We start from the raw sequence: 12,704 nt of genomic DNA, 5'->3' as shown, positions 1-12,704 counted from the left end.
AACACTTTCTTACCACTAGGTGGAGCATGGATTCAGCGTATAAAGTACAAGATCTCTAGGTACAAGTGATTCCAGTAGACAGGTAGAGTTTACAGCAGGGACTCAAACTCAGCTGGGTATATGAGCTCCACATTCAAAAAATGTGAATTTGATGGGCCGCATTCTTTGCAGAACAAGATGACATATTCAGTGATAGCATTTTCTCCATACAACTTTTTAATCATTTTTGGCTTTATGTCATTTTTTGTTTGGGTCATGGTACAGTTTTATAGCTTGGGTTGTTTATTTTAGTTTGTACATAAAATAGCATTTTTAGTGGCAAATATTTTTCAATTGTTTTTTCATATTTAGTTTGAATTTATTTTTGCATTTTCCCCCCTTTTATGTCCCCCGATTGGCGCAATACAGTAATCTTGTCTTATAATTAGCACCATATAGTAATTCTGGACAACAGCTTATAGCGGCCAATCCTGGTCGCTATCTTGTAGCAATGTCCCCCATCCTGATCGGTCTCCATCTTGTAGCAATGACCCCCATCATGGCCCTATCTTGTAGCAATGACTCCCATCCTGGTGCCCATCTTGTATCAATTCATGTAGAAAAGCCACGGAGACACCATCACGTGTTTCTTAACGCAAGCAATGAATAGCCAGGTCTTTCACCGGGAAGGAACAACCAACGGGAAAGGCAGCATCCAATAAAGGAAAACCACCTATGCCAAAACATGGTATCCATCCACAGACAGCTGTCTCGGGGTATTTGCCCCTCATCAGTGTGGAGTAGGAAACTGGCTATTAGGAGCAGTGCCTAGTAAAAAGGCTATAAACATAAGGATGAATGACCTCGGGGAGATCAAAATATCCAACACCGCGGAGGCACCATCACGTGTTTCTCAACGCAGTGATCCAGAACACTGCCCCCATCCCTTATGGGAAATATGCAAATACATGTAGAAAAGCCGCGGAGACACCATCACGTGTTTCTCAACGCAAGCAATGAATAGCCAGGTTGTTCCTTCCCGGTGAAAGACCTGGCTATTCATTGCTTGCGCTGAGAAACATCTTGCATCAATGACCTCGATCTTGGTCCCCATCTTGAAGCAATGACCCCCATCCTGGTTCCCATCTTGTAGCAATGACCTCCATCCTGGTCCCCATCTTGAAGCAATGCTGCAGCGCTTCACAAAAACAAAAAACATTGTTACTTACCGACAACGGGATTTCTCAGAGCCCATGACAGCACCACAGAGAGAGGGGATCGGTCCTTCAAGGACAGGAAACCTACAGATAAAAAGGGCGGAACCTCTCCCTCGCATAATTTGGTTTTCAGAGCACAAGAGGTTATTAAAACATTTTAACCATAACACTCAGGGCCGGACTGGCCATCGGGCAGTTCTGGCAAATGCCAGAAGGGCCGGTGGCAGTAGTGGGCCGCTCGAGTGTGCCGCTGTCGGCACACTCTCCCCGCTGTCGGCGCACTCCCGGCCCCGCATTCAACGCCACCCCCAACTTCCTTATTTGTGCCCAGGTCTCTATCTGCACTATCTTCCCCTCCTATAAAATGAATACCCTCCCCCCCAGTCCCTAGTTTAAACACTCCTCCAACCTTCTAACCATTTTCTCCCCCAGCACAGCTGCCCCTTCCCCATTGAGGTGCAGCCCGTCCCTAGCGTAGAGCCTGTAGCCAACTGAGAAGTCGGCCCAGTTCTGCAGGAACCCAAACCCCTCCTTCCTACACCAATTCTTGAGCCACTTATTAACCTCCCTAATCTCCCGTTGCCTCTCTGGCGTGGCACGTGGTACAGGCAGTATTTCGGAAAATACCACGTTGGAGGTCCTTGCTTTCAGCTTGCAGCCTAATTCCCTGAAATCATCTTTAAGGACCTTCCACCTACCTCTAACTTTGTCATTTGTGCCAATGTGCACCATGACCGCTGGGTCCTCATCAGCCCCTCCCAGTAATCTGTCCACCCGATCAGCGATGTGTCGGACTCGAGCGCCAGGTAGGCAGCACACCGTCCGACGATCCCTGTCTTTGTGACAGATTGCCCTATCTGTTCCCCTAATAATTGAGTCTTTTTAACATATTTATTAATGACCTTGTAGGGGGCATTCAGAGTAGAATTTCAATATTTGCAGATGACACTAAACTCTGCAGGGTAATCAATACAGGGGAGGACAATTTTATATTACAGGATGATTTATGTAAACTAGAAGCTTGGGCTGATAAATGGCAAATGAGCTTTAATGGGGATAAATGTAAGGTCATGCACTTGGGTAGAAGTAATAAGATGTATAACTATGTGCTTAATTCTAAAACTCTGGGCAAAACCGTCAATGAAAAAGACCTGGGTATATGGGTGGATGACAAACTCATATTCAGTGGCCAGTGTCAGGCAGCTGCTACAAAGGCAAATAAAATAATGGGATGTATTAAAAGAGGCATAGATGCTCATGAGGAGAACATAATTTTACCTCTATACAAGTCACTAGTTCGACCACACTTAGAATACTGTGCACAGTTCTGGTCTCCGGTGTATAAGAAAGACATAGCTGAACTGGAGCGGGTGCAGAGAAGAGCGACCAAGGTTATTAGAGGACTGGGGGGTCTGCAATACCAAGATAGGTTATTACACTTGGGGCTATTTAGTTTGGAAAAACGAAGACTAAGGGGTGATCTTATGTTAATGTATAAATATATGAGGGGACAGTACAAAGACCTTTCTGATGATCTTTTTAATCATAGACCTGAGACAGGGACAAGGGGGCATCCTCTACGTCTGGAGGAAAGAAGGTTTAAGCATAATAACAGACGCGGATTCTTTACTGTAAGAGCAGTGAGACTATGGAACTCTCTGCCGTATGATGTTGTAATGAGTGATTCATTAATTAAATTTAAGAGGGGACTGGATACCTTTCTGGAAAAGTATAATGTTACAGGTTATATATATTAGATTCCTTGATAAGGCGTTGATCCAGGGAACCAGTCTGATTGCCGTATGTGGAGTCGGGAAGGAATTTTTTTCCCCATGGTGGAGTTACTCTTTGCCACATGGGTTTTTTTTGCCTTCCTCTGGATCAACATGTTAGGGCATGTTAGGTTAGGCTATGGGTTGAACTAGATGGACTTACAGTCTTCCTTCAACCTTAATAACTATGTAACTATGTAACTATGTAAAACTATAGTTGAATGCAATGATGGAGGAGAGAGCGTCTGCTGACGCTTCCTCTCCCATCATTCCCCGCTCTGCCTGCCGCTGACACTGCGGGTGCGCGATGATGTCATATCATCGTGCACCTGCTGTGTGACCGGGTGGGCAGACTGCGACTGCCGAGACCAGAGCCAGAGCAGTGCGGGGCAGGAGGAAAGGTGAGTAGAGTGTTTTTGTTTGTTTTTTATCAATGAGTGATGACTGGATTGTGGAGCTATTGGGGGGGGGGGGGGGGGGCTGTGCTGCATTCCATTCTATGGGCCTCTGCTGCATTATATTCTATGGGCCTGTGCTGCATTGCATTCTATGGGCCTCTGCTGCATTATATTCTATGGGGCTGGCTGCATTCCATTCTATGGGCCTCTGCTGCATTGTATTCTATGGGGCTGTGCTGCATTCCATTCTATGGGCCTGTGCTGCATTATATTCTATGGGCCTGTGCTGCATTATATTCTATGGGCCTCTGCTGCATTATATTCTATGGGCCTGTGCTGCATTATATTCTATGGGCCTGTGCTGCATTATATTCTATGGGCCTGTGCTGCATTATATTCTATGGGGCTGTGCTGCATTATATTCTATGGGGCTGTGCTGCATTCCATTCTATGGGCCTGTGCTGCATTATATTCTATGGGGTCTGTGCTGCATTAAATTCTATGGGGCTGTGCTGCATAACATTCTATGGGGCTGTGCTGCATTACATTCTATGGGGCTGTGCTGCATTACATTCTATGGGGCTGTGCTGCATTATATTGTATGGTGGCTGGCTGCATTACATTCTATGGTGGCTGGCTGCATTACATTCTATGGGGGCTGTGCTGCATTACATTCTATGGGGGCTGTGCTGCATTACATTCTATGGGGGCTGTGCTGCATTACATTCTATGGGGGCTGTGCTGCATTACATTCTATGGGGGCTGTGCTGCATTACATTCTATGGGGGCTGGCTGTATTACATTCTATGGGGCTGTGCTGCATTACATTCTATGGGGGCTGTGCTGCATTACATTCTATGGGGGCTGTGCTGCATTACATTCTATGGGGGCTGTGCTGCATTACATTCTATGGGGGCTGTTCTGCATTACATTCTATGGGGGCTGTGTAGCATTACATTCTATGGGGCTGTGCTGTATTATAGTCTATGGGGGCTGGCTGTATTACATTCTATGGGGGCTGTGCTGTATTACATTCTATGGGGGCTGAGCTGTAATGCTGGATACAGCTGTAATTATATGTTATATAGTCGTGTTACACTCCCCTCACTTCTTGTAGCCTACAAGTGTACAAAGATATTATACAGTCACCATGTGACAAGTGGGCCTGTGTGACTTCAAATGCCAGGGCTGAATTTTAGTCCCAGTCCGGCCCTGATAACACTTATAAGCAACCACCCTATGACCTATACATAATTCACACACAAAAGAAAGCGTACTCACCCACACATGATGGGAGGGAATATAAGGGTGCTGTCATGAGCTCTGAGAAATTCCATGACAGCACCACAGAAAGAATTGCAGAGAATCATATAATAGGGAGGTATTACAGCCTGTAGAACCCTTCTCACAAAGATTAGATCAGAAGAAAAGTCTACGTCCAGCCGATAGTGATTGTAAAAGGTAGAAGGAGAAGACCAAGTAGCAGCCTTACAGATCTGTTCTATGGAGACCTCAGACTTTGCCGCCCAAGGAGGTTGCCACCACTCTTGTAGAATGAGCTCTCAATCCCTTCGGGGCGACATTCCAACTAGATGAGTAGGCCAATGAGATTGCATCTCTATACACCTTGCCAAGGTGTTTTTTGAGGCCTTAAGCACTTTCATGGGCCCCTGAAAACACACAGACAGAGACCTATCCTTCCTACATCCCTGGGTGAACGCTAGGTACTGAACTAAACATCTTCTTACGTTTAACGTATGGAAACTTTCCTCTTTTTCGTTCTTGGAGTTGAAGAAAAAGGAAGGAAGGACTACTTTTTGGGACCTATGGAAGTGAGATGCTACCTTGGGTAAGTAGGCAGGGTCGGGCTCCTAATGCGGCCACCTGAACTTTTAAGATGCTAGTAGTATGGCCCTGTTCTAATCCCTTCTGTAAAATATTCCAGGATGGCCATGATTGGAACCCCATTCTGGACTCTAACCACTTAGAAGGATAGGAATTTTTTCCAAGTTTTTTCCATAGGCTCTAGTAGTGACAACTTTCCTACTCTGGAGCAGGAAAGAATCCAAATTTGAGGAAAAACCTCTGTCTGTCAAAAGTGCACTCTCATATTCAAATTCCACGCTGTTAAGAGACGATCCAGAACTTACGGTAGTACCCAAGGGTCAGTGATAAACATCATCCTCAGCCAGGAGAACCAAGCTCTTTTTTGGCCAGATGGGAGCTATTAGGATTACCCTTGCCCTGTTCTCCCTGATTTTCCTCAGGACCGCCGGGATCATGATGACTGGGGGAAAGGCATAAGCCAGGCTCTGGTTCCAAGGAATCATGAAGGCATCAAGAGCCTGAGGGTTCCCTCTGGGATCTGTGGAGCAAAAGGAGTCTACTCTTTTGTTGGCAAAGAGATCTATGACTGGAAGACCCCGCAACTCTACGATCTGGTTGAAAATGGACCATTTTAGAACCCATTCACTCTTTTTCAACTGAGTGAGGCTCAAGAAGTCTGCCTTGTAGTTTTCTACTTCCCCTGAATGTGGAGCGCCGTCAAAAAAAGGAAATTGCTCTCTGCCATCTGGAAAATCTGGGCTGTTATATCCATCAAGGGAAGCAACCTGGTTCTGCCCTAATGGTTCAGATAAGCCACCACCACCACCTGTTTGTCTGAAAATACCTGTACCGAGCATGACTGACTGCTAACAGTTCTTTCCTGTTCAAAGAAACCAATTTCTGATCCCCCATTCAGACTCCCTGAGCAACTCAGTTGTTGTTTAGATGAGCCCCCCTGTCAGGACTCTCAACATTTTTTACCTTTTGTGCATTACTGCCCTCTTCCAAGATGGCGTCTTTGGTCTCATGTGCACTGTGTCTTCCTGCTATAAAACTCCACCCCAGCCTTCAGTCTGTGCTAGAGTATTCTGCCTTGCGTGCAGCTCCTGACCTCTGATTACCCACTGGCTATACACCTGCTCCTGTGAACCTGTGTGGTGATCCTGCTACTCTGCTCTGAGTTCCTGCTGCATACACAAGTTTCCAGTAATCCTCCTTCATCTGCTGCTCGTGTTTACTTCATCTGCATTTGCTGGTCATGTAAGTTGCTGCTGCTTTGCATTAACCTGAGACTATTAACCAGGCCTCCCTGGTTGAGCTAAGATATGATTTGAACTGCCTATAAGCATATCTATCTGTGTCTGGACTAAGGCAAGGATTTATTCTTGTCAAGTATCCTCAAGAATAACTGTGCTTCATATACTTTCTGCTTGATTGCATTTTTCTCTGAAGACTACTAAGCTGCGTTTATTATTTGCACCAAGTGTTGTGGACTTGAGTTTCTCTCTGCACCTGTTTGAATCACCGTGTGATAATATAGACAAGTGATGGGCAACCTTTTGAGCTTGGTGTGTCAAAATTCGCCAAAAAACCGAGCATAACTTGGGTGGTGTGTCACCTTGATAAAAAACCATAATTTTGCGACATGTATAGTTTAAATAACAAATATGTATAATTAGAATTAACTTACCTGCTTAGTGACTTCTTTGTTCATCTGTCAGTTGGTTGTTTTTGTTGGTCTTGCTATTATTTAACTTGTGTGGGGTGCCGTGAACTAAGATAAGTGAGGGGGAGGGGGAATTCTTCCAGTGATGGCGAACCTGTGGCACTCCAGCTGTTGCAAAACTACAATTCCCATCATGTCTTCACAGCCAAAGCCTTTGCTTTGAATGGCCAGCCATGATGGGAATTGTAGTTTTGCAACAGCTGGACTGCCACAGGTTCGCCATCACTGATGCCTCCCTCTCACTTATCTCAGTAATGGCCAATGACACCCCACAGTTCACTGGATGATGGTTGCTGTAGTAGTCACAGGGCCTGCAGACAGCAATCACAGGGCCTGCAGACAGCAATCACAGGGCCTCCAGACAGCAATCACAGGGCCTGCAGACAGCAATCACAGGGCCTCCAGACAGCAATCACAGGGCCTCCAGACAGCAATCACAGGGCCTCCTGACAGCAATCACAGGGCCTCCAGACAGCATTCACAGGGCCTCCAGACAGCAATCACAGGGCCTGCAGACAGCAATCACAGGGCCTGCAGACAGCAATCACAGGGCCTCCAGACAGCAATCACAGGGCCTCCAGACAGCATTCACAGGGCCTGCAGACAGCGATCTCCTCAGGCCTCAGAAGTGCAGCCTGGGACTTCTGGCCGGCGCAGCAGGGAGCAGGGAGCAGCGCAATGCCACCCAAACAACACAGATCCGACGCAGAGGCCTGGGACTTCCGGGAGCTGCGCCTGGCCTACCGGAAGTCCCAGGCCTAGACGCTCTGCACCGGAGCTCTGTTGTTTGGACCCACAGACCTCCTGCATGGCATCCGATCCGATAAAAAATCGGATCGGATGCCATTGTTTAGCATTCCGATACCGCAAGTATCGGGTATCGGCCGATATTTGCTGTATCGGAATTCCGATACCGAGATCCGATACTTTTGTGGTATCGGGTATCGGTATCGAAACAACATTAATGTGTAAAATAAAGAATTAAAATAAAAAATATAGCTATACTCACCTCTCCGACGCAGCCTGGACCTCACCGAGGGAACCGGCAGCGTTGTTTGCTTAAAAATCGCGCTTTTCCTTCCTTACGTGAAGTCCCGGCTTGTGATTGGTCGCTTGCCGCCCATGTGGCCGCGACGCGACCAATCACAGCAAGCCGTGACGTAATTTTAGGTCCTTCAGGATTTTAAAATCACGTTCTGGCTTGTGATTGGTCGCGTCGCGGTCACATGGGCGACGCGACCAATCACAAGCCGGGACGTCACGGGAGGCAGGACAAGCGCGCATTTTAAAATGCGCGCTTGTCCTGCCTCCCGTGACGTCCCGGCTTGTGATTGGTCGCGTCGCCCATGTGACCGTGACGCGGCCAATCACAAGCCAGAACGTGATTTTAAAATCCTGAAGGACCTAAAATTACGTCACGGCTTGCTGTGATTGGTCGCGTCGCGGCCACATGGGCGGCAAGCGACCAATCACAAGCCGGGACTTCACGTAAGGAAGGAAAAGCGCGATTTTTAAGCAAACAACGCTGCCGGTTCCCTCGGTGAGGTTCAGGCTGCGTCGGAGAGGTGAGTATAGCTATATTTTTTATTTTAATTCTTTATTTTACACATTAATATGGTTCCCAGGGCCTGAAGGAGAGTTTCCTCTCCTTCAGACCCTGGGAAAGAAGCAATTTCTATGGGGCCGCGACCGGCGGCCGGCGTGTCACTGAAAATGACTTCGCATGTCAGCACTGACACGCGTGTCATAGGTTCGCCATCACTGATATAGACTTTACCACTTATAAAACGGTGTCCTGTAGTTGTCTTGTTCCACGCAAAGAGTCTCCTGAATTATCCCCTATAATTATTACACCCCCAACCTGTGGGGTTTGCATCTGTGGTGACGACTCAAGTCACTGTGGTTACCCAAGGAACCCCTTAGGTCAAATTTCCTACTTTTTACTCCTTTTTGGCTCGATCTTTGATTATTTTTTTAAGTTTAAGACCCAACTTAAGCCTACTAAAGAGGTCATAACTCTCTCCAATTGAGCTTTGCCGTGTTGGACCGAGTTGCCTATCACTAGGAAGTCGTCCAGGTAAGGGACAATCAAGATGTCTTATTCCCTCAGGTGTGCCATTGCTTCCGCCACAGGATTGATAAATACTCGAGGGGCCACCACCAAGTAGAAAGGGAGGGTTTTGTTTTGGAAACATCTGTCTACCTCCCACTATGGAGACTGCCACCCTCAGGTCCAGGACTGTCATAAAGCAATCTGGAAACAAGATTTTTACAGCTGATTTTATTGACTCCATCTTAAAAGTTTGAGTCTTTAGTGATGTGTTCAGTTTTTTCAAGTTTATTATTGTCCTGAAGGAACCGTCTGGTTTCTTCACCAGAAACAATGGGGAGTAGCATCCTTCTGTCTTTTCCTGAGGGGGATATCTCCTGGAGGACAGCTTTGTCCACTAGCTTCAATACTTCGTGTTCCACGACCCGTTATTCCTCTGGAGAGGACCGTAGGGGAGTTACCACAAAGTCTAGGACTGGGAATGAGAGGAATTTTATCTTTCGGCCTGACTTTATTAGGTTCAATATCCAGGGACTGCTGGAAATCTTTTTCCCAGGCCATGAGGAAGAGGTATAATCCCCCCTCCCCCCACCTGGGAAAGACCATCAGTGGGTGGGCTTCCTATACTTTTCTTTTTTAATTTCAATAAAGCTTTTATTTAAACATTTTAAACTGGACACGGCTTTACAAGAATAATTTTTTTTTTCCCTCGCAGGGGAGATTTAAATTTTTACATCCTTAACAATAAAACATTCAACACAGGGGTAGACAGGACAATGAAGAGGGGAGGATAAGACAAGAGGGAAGAGACAATAAATCCACAGTGTGTAAGTTAACATTCGGTATACATACTCATTATATTAACCTCGAAGTTTGCTCTAGTCTATTCGTGCTCGAACTAGAAATCTAGAGTGGACAAGGAATAGATGTACATTGCAGTCTAGATCCCCCCCCATCCTAACCCCCCCTGCCTCAAAGAACTATGGGGAGAGGTGTAAAACTCGATCTAATTGTATATGTGATTCCAGTTCCAGCCAGGGGTTCCAGAGTCTTCTTTTCTTTTTTCCCCTTTTCCCATCTGCTTTGCTCTCTTCTACAAAAACATTTTTAACTCCGAAAGGACTTCTTATATTTGGGAATAGACCATTTGGAAAATCTCTTTTTCTTAATCCCTGCTTTTTCAAGAATGTCATCTAATGTTGACCTGAAGAGATCGGCTAATGAGTCTGCCAAGAAAGCAGCAGGCTCCCACATTAAGAGAATGGACTCTAGAATCTTATCCCTAGAAACCTTATCCTGGAGCCGCTTCTCTAATTGGTCTAACCAAATCATTAAAGATCTAGCTGTGTTGGTTGCTGCTATAGCCAGTCTAAACTGGCCCCTGATGCTTCCCAGGTACCTTTAGGTACTTACTGGGGCCTTCAATACTTCCATGTCCTCAAAGGGAAGGGTGAATTTCCTGGAAGCCTTAGCTACGTCTAACTTTGGGCCTTTATCCCAGGACATGGATGCTAAATCATTAAAATGATATTTCCTTTTGAGGGACAGCACAAGAGGATTTTTTTCTATCGAGTCTACTCCATTCCTTCTTAATTAGAGACTGTATATTCTTATTAAGAGGGAATGACCTACACTTCTTCTGTCCGAGTCTCCCAAACATAACATCCTGCGCTGATTTTTCTGGGCAAGGGTCCATCACTTCCATTGTGGCCCTTAGAAACTTGACCAGACCATCTATTTATTCTAATGGGAAACAATGGCGCCCTCCCATCTCTTCCTCTGAGGATAAAGTAGAGTCCGACGAACCCAAGTCTCTCTGTACTTCCTCCGAACTATTCGTCTCAGATTCAGGGCACCTTTTGCTGGCCTTTTGCCTCTTGATACTACCCCCGGGAGAGGGATTTAAAGGTGCTTTCGACCTCCGTCTTGATTACAGATCTTAAAGGGAACCTATCACCCCGTTTTTTAAAGATTAGATAAAAATAGTGTGAAATAGGGGCAGAGCTGGGCTTTACATTAGTGCCTTTTTGGTGCCTTTACACCCCCGTTAGGCTGCCGAAATACCTTTGTGAAGTGGCCGTTTTGTCCTGTCACTCAAGTTGGTCAGGTCGGATGGGCGTGGTCACAGCGCTGTTTCTCCCCCAGAATCCTGCTCATCATTACGTTGGTGGCGTAGTGGTGTGCGCATGTCCAAAGAGAAGATCCACTGCCCAGGAGATTCAAAACAGCGCGGTCTTCGCTATTCGCCGTTTACCGGTGGGCGCGGCCATCTTTCCTGTGGCCGCGCGTGCGCAGATGGAGGGCTCTGCTGCCCGGGGCTTCAGGAAAATGGCCGCGGGATTCCGCGCGTGCGCAGATGGAGATCGCGGCGGCCATTTTCCTGAAGCCCCGGGCAGCAGAGCGCTCCATCTGCGCACGCGCGGCCACAGGAAAGATGGCCGCGCCCACCGGTAAACAGCGAATAGCGAAGACCGCACTGTTTTGAATCTCCTGGGCAGTGGATCTTCTCTTTGGACATGCGCACACCACTACGCCACCAACGTAATGATGAGCAGGATTCTGGGGGAGAAACAGCGCTGTGACCACGCCCATCCGACCTGACCAACTTGAGTGACAGGACAAAACTGCCACTTCACAAAGGTATTTCGGCAGCCTAACGGGGGTGTAAAGGCACCAAAAAGGCACTAATGTAAAGCCCAGCTCTGCCCCTATTTCACACTATTTTTATCTAATCTTTAAAAAACGGGGTGATAGGTTCTCTTTAACTCGGAGGTGAAATTTGGGGTCTCCTCACATAGTACCTGCTCTATGCATGAATGGCAGAGTCTTTTTTTTCCCAGGTGACAGGTAAATCCTCTTAAATTGGGAAACTCCTGTGCTTAGTCTTAGCCAATAATTTTCCACCCTAAATAAATGAGAAAAAAGTGAACTTTCCAATTACAAAGTGAACTTTCACAAAGATCACTCACTAATCAGACGCAGCCCTGGTAACGGTTGAGAAGGAGGAATGGGATCCACTGATTGGCCTCTGGAGGCTGTAAATGTGACTACAGCGACAGAGCTCCTGCTATGCTGGGTAGAATGGCTGCTGGAAAATCCACTCCGCCAAGATGAAGGATCATGAAGTCGCATCTCCTTCCTCTGTCTCCTTGGCTGCTGATGCTACTGCTGCGGTGGTTCACTATCCCATGCATCCATTCCTACAGGAGGCCGCCTATGCTGCAGAGAGCATCTTACCATGCTCCTTTTTGAATGCAAGCAGCCTTAGCGCAGCCCCTGTACACCTTCCAGTTTCATTATCGAAAGTTGCCTCCGGTCATGTGACCTGCCGGCCATGTCATCAGGGGACGACTCCCCACGCATGCACAGAGCAGGATGCCCATAAGAGCATGGTGCGATGGCTGCGCTCCCTCCTGCACACCGTGAAAGGCCCTAAGCCCCAGCGGTGGCGGCTTCAGAACACCGCACCAGCCATGGCAGGGGAATCCCTGCTGCCTGTACCGGTCTGGTCAAGCTTGGATCCATCTCCAATCTTCTTTTCTTCAGGTACGCTGTAACTGAAAGGTTCCCCATCAAGGACAGGAAACCAACTGATGAGAGTGAGAGGTACTGCCTTTTTATCTGCAGGTTTCCTGTCCTTGAAGAGGATTCCCTCTTTCCGTGGTGCGGTCATGGGGAAGGAAAAAAAAAGATCCTTCTTCTCAGAAAACAATGTTCTCTTCCCCCTGCACAGCA

At 47.0% G+C, this 12,704-nt stretch overlaps 1 protein-coding gene across 3 annotated transcripts in view; it reads right to left on the bottom strand.

The window, feature by feature from the left end:
- AGTPBP1 (ATP/GTP binding carboxypeptidase 1) overlaps positions 1-12,704 on the bottom strand; it is a 209,757-nt gene that overhangs the window by 90,736 nt on the left and 106,317 nt on the right. The gene's annotated exons all lie outside the window — the stretch shown is intronic.

Source organism: Ranitomeya variabilis, chromosome 1 (genome assembly GCF_051348905.1).
Source record: "Ranitomeya variabilis isolate aRanVar5 chromosome 1, aRanVar5.hap1, whole genome shotgun sequence".
NCBI classification, from domain to species: Eukaryota; Metazoa; Chordata; class Amphibia; order Anura; family Dendrobatidae; genus Ranitomeya; species Ranitomeya variabilis.
Note: the sequence above shows the minus strand (reverse complement) of the source record. Positions and strands in the feature narration are given on the sequence as shown.